Consider the following 8,432-nt stretch of genomic DNA (forward strand, 5'->3'; position numbering starts at 1 on the left):
CGACGATATTGATATCATTAGTCTGAACACTCGCGTCGTCAGTGCGGCATTTTCCAACTTAGAAAAACAAGCAAAGCAAATGGGTCTTGTGGTAAATGAGGACAAAACAAAGTACTTTCTGTCAACAAACAAATCTCCTGAGCGTCTTGGGACCTACGTTACTGTTGACAATTATAAGTTCGAAGTTGTGAAAGACTTTGTTTATTTAGGAACCAGCTTAAACACCAAAAATGACGTCAACCTAGAGATTCAACGAATAATTACTCTTGCCAACAAATGTTACTTCGGGCTAAGTAAGCAATTGAGAAATAAAGCCCTCTCTCGACAAACAAAAATCACGCTCACAAATCCGTTATCATGCCTGTCCTGCTGTATGGTGCAGAAGCTTGGACAATTACCAACAGTAATGAGAAGGCGTTAGGAGCATTCGAGAGAAAAATTCTTCGAAAGATCTATGATCCCTTACGCGTTGGCGACGAGTATCGAATTAGATGGAACGATGAGCTGTATGAGCTATACCGCGACATTAACATAGTTAAGCGCATAAAAATTCAGCGGCTACGCTGGCTTGGTCATGTCGTGCGAATGGAAGAAAGTGCTCCAGCTAGAAAGGTATTTGACTCGGTACCCGCAGGTGGAAAACGCGGTAGAGGACGTCCGCATCTTCGGTGGAAGGACCAGGTGACCAACGATTTGGGGGCGCTCGGTACTACCAACTGACGTCAGAAAGCAACTAATCGGGCTGACTGGCGGAGGCTACTCGACGCGGCCAAGGACGACACACGTCTGTAATGGCCAACTAACTAACTAACAGCAGAAAAAAAATCTCTCTCTATAAAGGTATTGAACATAATCACAGAATTCAGAAAGTCATTGCTAAAATAAGTGAATTTAATAAGGCATTGTTGAATCAAATAGACTATTTTCCCGATTTTGTTCCATATACTTATGGGTTCCTATAACACCTTTAAATATTGTTTCAACTTCCAGAGTAATATTCCAGTCCTTATCACACCTAAAGAAATTCTTGTTTAAAAAAGTTCTCATCAAAAAAAGGGTAATAGTTACTGGTAGAAGAATATCTATTTCAAAGACCTCCGAAAAAGCAATACCCACATGGAAATTTAAGTAAGACATTTATTTTGTTCCACTATTTCTACTCCACTATATACCTATAAATATCAGTTTTCGAGGTAAGGTTGGAAATGTTTATGTAGCTAATCTAAAAATTGTTTGCAGTAATTTACATTAGATGGCGTGTTTAGTTTTTATTAGTGCAATCAAAGTTTTGTTGATGCAATCAAAGTATCTTGATGTGTCGAGAAATAAGGTATATTAAGTTACAACTTAGTAGAAAAAGTTGCTCATATTGCTAACTCTGAGAAGTACCGATTCTAAGGTGGAAGCTTGATCCTCTCAAAATTGAGCTTAAAGATCAACAAAAGCATGATCTTTGAAGTTAAACTATTTGAATATGTTGAATTTCGTTCTCTGTTTTATCTATTTGAAATGCTGATTGTAGAGGACTTTGTACAGTCACTATAGTCTCACCATTTTCTGATATTCTTTTATTTAGCAAAATATTTTACCTGAGTTCTTTACTATATTTTATTTCATTACATTTGAAATGAATTTATGCTTAGACATTATAATGTTTACAAGCCAATTTAACCACTGCCATAAGTCAAGCATTGTTTGCCAAATTCAAAGGATTTTTCTTATAGGATATTTTTTGCTTGTTCAGTTTTTCAGTTTTCTATATTTGTAACTTTCACTAAATACAATTGAAATGAAAGAAAAATATTGTATCTATTGTACATTAATGCGATTTCGACGTAGAAGTAATTTGGTTTTAATGTACATAGTATGCATGACGAAGTCAATTTTTATAAAGGGCAAAAATGTATAATTTCAGTCTAAAGTAAATCGAATAAAAATAACAAAAGATAATATTATACCATAGCCATGATGAAAGGTTAATGTAAATGAAATAAAAATATCTTAACACATTTTATTTTTATTTGTATTTTGAAGAAAATTTCTTTCCGATTGACACTGTCAGCAGCTGTCAAAATTGTATATGACAGCTCCTTCACCACAAATATAGATTTTAATTTAATATCAATAATTCTTAAATAGCCTCATCCATGCACGTCCATGATGTGGGCTATTATTAGTCATTCGTACCTTTCGATATGTGGCTCTGCTATGGCTGGAGGCAGTGCAGAATGCGGCACTCCAGTAATCTTCAGTCTGTGTGTACATTGTCAGTTGTGTGTCAATTTCACCCATCACTGTTAATGCAGCTTCCCAATCTGCTGTCAATTGCATTTAAAAATATCACTCGTATCTGCTATTTTTACCGCTTATTTATTTTGCTTTTCAGACATTTACTCTACCCTTTAACCCTTTGATAACATAGAATGAGCGCAGGCACGCAACCATTTGCCATGTAAAGCAGTGCTATTTTTTTTATTATTAGGGATATTTTTTGAGTCAATACATCTTACGGTGCAATGAGGGTTGAGTCAAGTGCAGCAAGTAACTGACATTGAGACATCACAGCAGTAGCAGTAGCTGCAGTAACACTACACCACGGAGTCTGTTTGCATAACAGTCAAATTGTTGCTGCAAAGGAATAATCGGCATCGTCGGTATCATAGGAATCGTACCTAGACACAATGCATTAGTGGCGCCAACTAAATTACTTTATTGATGCAAAACAAATGCTGCTGGCAGTGGAAGCATCAACAACAGCAACAACAATAAGAGTTGCTGCAGCAACGTATCAGCGCTTCTATTAGTCTGCCGGCAATGTTGTTGACAATTGAAGTAAATTGATTTGCAATTGAAATGCAAATGTTGATGATGAATTTCAATTGAATTGATATTAGTCTGCAATAAAAGTTCAAAAGGGCAACAAGGGAAAATTATGATGTCAAAGCATCAAAGTGATTTATGACCATACAGAACTACGCTATTTATGTTAGTACGACGGCACTTGAGAGAGATAACAAAAAAGTTTTAATCTGAAATGGAATTATTATAATATATACTTGAGTAAAGTGGAATTGTTATTACTTTAATATAAAGAGACATTCATTATACTTCTGATCACTCCACAACTTTCGCTTTCAATGAATATTAATTAATACAGTTAGATATATTGATCTATTTATATTAATCTATATTATACCTTAGATAGCATATGAGCCCCTAGGTTCGAAGATGAAACCTATAGAATTCGAAGGTTCAACTGCCGCGGTTATCAAATAAAGACTCTATAATACGTTTAATTAAAGCATATTAAATGAAATCGATGTTCTCATTATCCAAAATTCGTATAATAGAATACTTAAACAGCTTCGTTATAGATAAGGTTCGAAGATGGTTCCGAGTCAAAACAAAAAATAATGTGATCGATAGTTATATGTAGTAGAAATGACAATAAGACTCAAAAACATCTGAAGTAACGAATCAAATCCTATTATATTCGAAAGAAAAATGATAAAGAGAATTTATAAAAATGTGATTTTGTAGAATGTACGAATCTGGTAACAACAAGTTGTAAAAGCCAAGTAATTGCATTTATCATATATAAAATTGTAACAGATAAAATAACTGTTTAAATAAACCGATGGCATGTATTTGTTATTCCTGTCAATCTTACTGTTTAGCAAGGCGTTTCCTTGATTTCTAAACTATATAATATAATATAATTTCAACAAAATTTGATAATTCTTGAACTCACAAAAAATAAATATTACAAATTGCAATTTGTGGTTTTAGCTTGATACTATTAACATTTTTTTTTGTGGATTAGTCCAGACCTTTTGAAATGATGCTTTGTATTTAAAAGAAAGTGAAATCTCATTTGGTGTTAAAAGTACTGAATTTTTATGAAAAAATAACGTAGCGTTGCAGTCTGCCAAACAGTATTTTCTGACTATCATGACCATTACGGGAAATGAGACTTGGATGTATGCATAAGATCCGAAAACAATCAATCAGTCAGGTCCGAATATATTGCGCTAAAGTCGTTAAAAGATCAACATTATTTATGCAGATTTCTTCGATTAATGTGGTGTGCCGTAATATGAATTTCTTCCACCGAGCCACACTGTCAATAAGGCTTTTTATTTGAGTCTGATGCAACGTTTACTTGTAAAGATTCACTGAAATAGTCCATAATTATGGGCAGATAACTCTCGGTTTTAGATCTCCTATGTTACGCCATCTCACACTGGATTCGTTCTTTAAATTATTTTTTTAAAAACTTGATTCATATCTTTCCACAATCATCGTATTCATCGTATGACTTAGTAATGTGTGACTTTTAGATATTTAGAAATCGCCTTAGGGACACTGTTTCGGCAGGATTGAGGAGTTAAAAAAAAGGTGTGGTCTCGGCATAAGTATATTGCGTTGAAAGAAAATAATCGGTAGACCCGAAACATTTAGAAAAATTAAACGTATAATTGGCAACTTTTTAACAATGAAACAAACGAACTGGATTTGAAATAGGAAGACAAATGAAAAATGGAACCATGTTCGTGGCAAATAAGTTTAAAACAATATTTGTAAGTTATTAAATATTTACAAATTATATAAAATATATAATTTTAATAGAAATCTGCTCAAATGTGTATGACCCGAATTACCTATATAAAATAAAATATCATAAATTATTTATTAATGCTTTTATAGCTCTAACAAAATAATTGTATTTGATATGGCAATGACATATTATGACAGTTGGCAATCTCTTTTTTAATCCTCAAAATAATATTTATATGACAATACTCATATCACTTTTATTTCATTCTGCAAATTGGACATCACAGCTCCACAAATTTTTCCTGTCAAGTTTTAGGATAACATTTGCAGTAAGTTTTACGCTATAAGCGTAATAAAATTAGATATAAAAAGTAAGTGGATCGGGTTGTTAATTATATTGAATTGGTTGACCACAAACTGCTAGCCATAGACCTTAGGGTCCATTGCAGAACTTTTTAACTAAATTGCAATACACCAAAAAAATTTTTTTATGCTAAAAATTCTAAATATATAGGTATACTATGTATTTATATGGTATGTAGCTATTGAAAAGTGTGCAGGTTATTATTAGTTTGAATTGATTGGTCCTAAGCTGTCACGCATAGATCTGGGGATCCCTCGCAGTAACTTTTAGCTAAATTGCAAGAAAACATTAACTTGTTTTATTCACGCTAATATATCTAGAAAACATCTAAGTGTTTGACATATTTGTTTAAGAAAAAAATACGGATTTTTTTTAGGAATTGTAATTTTTTTCAATCATAGTAAACAGAAAATATTTTATTTGAAAATTCTTAAAACGAAAATAAAATTTTCATATCTTCAAATAATTTTTGTGCTTGATCATAATAGAAGAATCTTTGTAGTATTCAAATAAAGTATTTATTGATAAGATCGAAATAATATTAAAAAATTTTTGCAGGTAAAAACTTTTCGTCATGATCGAGACCGCGAATAACCAAATTCCTCTTCCAAAAATGATTCTGGTTTTCAGCCAAGCCGAGCAGGAAGACATGCATGAGTTGAATATTTTTGAAGTCATAAACACTCCTGAACATCGGTGCACCACTTTGGTTACTGAAGAAGAAAGGAATGAATTCGATTCTATCTCCGAATTGGATGATGATATTGTGTACTTCTTTACTAATCGTCACTTGAGCATCCAAGATGTTTTCAATATTGCAAACACGTTGTTCAATACATATCTCCACTGAATGGAGATCTACTATGCAGTAAGTAAAGTTTCGTATAAATTAAATTAAATGATTATAATATAATAAAATTTAGAGAAATCAACTTGATTTATTAAGTATACGCCATGAATAAGAACACGCCTTGCAAGATCTCTTAAATCTACAATAGTAATTTCAACCCAAAATGTTGAATACAAAAACTTTGGAGCTACCTAAGGCTGCCAATTAAAAAATATTTAATATAAAATGTTACAAACATTAATTCATATCAAATAAATAAAATAAAAAGAGAAAAATAAAAGAATTTTTCTTATTTAATATTAATATTTCTTAGTCAAGCACTTCGTTAGAATGATTTCCTTTGAAAAGTGGATCATATGTAGATATAAATAGACGTTTATAGTACAAAATCAATAAAACCTTGTCTGATATACAGATATATTTCATACTATTTGAACTTTAAAAATTGGTTGTGATACTTTTTTTATATTCTATACTTGAAAAATGTTTTTATATTATCAACTTAAGTAAAATGCGTCAGTACTAAGTATCGGTAATATGATAAAGTAGTGAAGAAGAAGAAAAATAGATTTAACCTTAAGTATTTGATTCTATATATGTGTCTGAGATCTCACTTCGCGAAGTACATTAAATGAAAATCTAAGAAAGATACTATTATAAAAACTATATACATTACATTACATACATTACATATACATATACAAATTACAAAACTTTTACAGTTTTTCGGATAGTACCGTCGATCCTCTGAAAAACTGGCCCGCAGACATTTCATAACTACTTTGATATATCAAGTTTTTGCATCTTTCGCGTTGAAATTTCACTTCATTTAGTTAAAGGTTGATTATCCTTTTCTCTTGTGGAAAAAAATCATTCCTGCCTATTAAGCCATTAATATATTTTTGATAGGATTTTTTATTTTTCATATTGATGGGGACTATGAAAAGATTACCTGGCATATTTTAATTAAGTAGTTCGTACTTGCTTTGCCTTTGTTCTACATGATCTGGTATCTAAATTAAAGCTACACGGTTTTTCTAGATTAGGTAAATCTAAATTCGAAACATTCTGATAATTCCATTTAAATTCCTGCGACAACTTGTCTGCTTGAAAATAAACAGAGAAAACTCAATGTCTGAAAGACCTTAATTTAGGAATTTGTGAACAGTGAGATCTAACGCCCAAAAAATAAAAGCGGTAATATGGAATTAATATCTCATTTCATTTGCCGAGATTCACATACAAACTGATAGTATAAACTGCAAAAATTTGGAGGAAAAAATTATGTATTTTGATAATATTAAGACAGAGAAAAAAATCCTTAATTTTTATCACAAAATATTAAAATTAATTATGAAAAAATTTTGAAGATAACTTTTGTCTAAAAATAAATATTAATTTCCTACCTTAATCTCCTATCTTGCTTTAACCAAACAAAAATATGTTAAATCATATTTGGGACTTGTATTTTTATTTTAAGTACATACCATCATATGATGACATTATCATATATACATGTAGGAACACATTACATATCCTTCCAAAATCATGTTTTAACTAGAAAGAAGAAACTTACAAATATGTGACAATATATCAAGAAAATATAATCCGCCTCATAAATGCTCAGCAAAAGCAAATACGTTTTCTGAAAACTCAAAAAAAGGTGTCAATGCCTGGCCTTAAAGAAAAGTAGGAGTTGAACTTGTTCCCAGCACACAAGACTGAATCCATTGACAGCAGGCAATGTACACTGCATGACAACGCCGGAATGAACCACACTCATGTAAAGAAATACTCTCGACAAGAGTTGGATATGTTAGAAAAATTTTAAAATTAATGAGGAAATAAAACACACTTTCACATGTCCTTATGAAATGTTCCTGCATTCCCATTTGTGTGAAATCTCTTAAGTACAAGCATCTGCTGATTTTCCCTACTACGAGTAAATTTTTATAATATTTTAAAGATTTTCATATTAATAATGTTTGTATGTTGAAATCTGATATTTTTCAACGCATTAGCCTAAGTTCGTACATATTTGAATGTCTACGTACAAGACGAATGGTATAGATTAAGGACATAAAGGAAATGTTAACAAGCACAGGATTCATGCACAAAATCACATTAAAATTAATTTATTTAATTTATAAATTTTTGTACTATGAGATATGCTTATCATAATTGGTAATATGAACTTCAGTAGAGTAAATTAGAATATTGATTTTGTGAAAGACATAAATCTATATTTCATATGCTGAGTAAAAATTGTGGGCATGGGGGAGTTAGAGAATAGATGACATCCATTAACAACATAACACATAATTAAAAACTTTAGTGACCTGCAAAAACATTGCATTGCTACGTCACTCTGTTATAAATTATAAAATTTTTACAGAAAGATGAATCGAAAAATGCTATATAACGAATGTTCGAGTGGCACTGCATCTTATGCTTTCATTATTACAACAAAGTCCAATCGGGCATTAGATATCATAAGATCTCAAAATGGAATAATTTCACCTCAGCGTGTCATTTTCAAAAAAAAATTCTTCGATGACAAGTGCCTTAACCTTCTTAACTTTGCTGTTAAATATACCTATATATTTCAAGGCAGCATTATCTTCATAAAGCTTCACGTTCGTTATTGATATACTACTCGTC

The 8,432-nt window shown here is 31.3% G+C and overlaps 1 long non-coding RNA gene across 4 annotated transcripts; it reads left to right on the forward strand.

The window, feature by feature from the left end:
* Positions 1 to 4,811: 4,811 nt before the first annotated feature.
* LOC119672851 lies at positions 4,812 to 6,034 on the forward strand. Of its 4 annotated transcripts, none has more exons than XR_005251960.1 (3): positions 4,812 to 4,886; positions 5,480 to 5,789; positions 5,845 to 6,033. It is a non-coding gene; the product is annotated as an uncharacterized LOC119672851 (long non-coding RNA). The 4 variants fall into 4 exon arrangements; XR_005251961.1 differs by having other exon boundaries at positions 4,819 to 4,928; XR_005251962.1 differs by lacking the exon at positions 4,812 to 4,886 and adding an exon at positions 5,377 to 5,419.
* The last annotated feature ends 2,398 nt before the right edge of the window (positions 6,035 to 8,432 follow it).

Source organism: Teleopsis dalmanni, chromosome 1 (assembly GCF_002237135.1).
Source record: "Teleopsis dalmanni isolate 2A chromosome 1, ASM223713v2, whole genome shotgun sequence".
Taxonomy (NCBI): domain Eukaryota; kingdom Metazoa; phylum Arthropoda; class Insecta; order Diptera; family Diopsidae; genus Teleopsis; species Teleopsis dalmanni.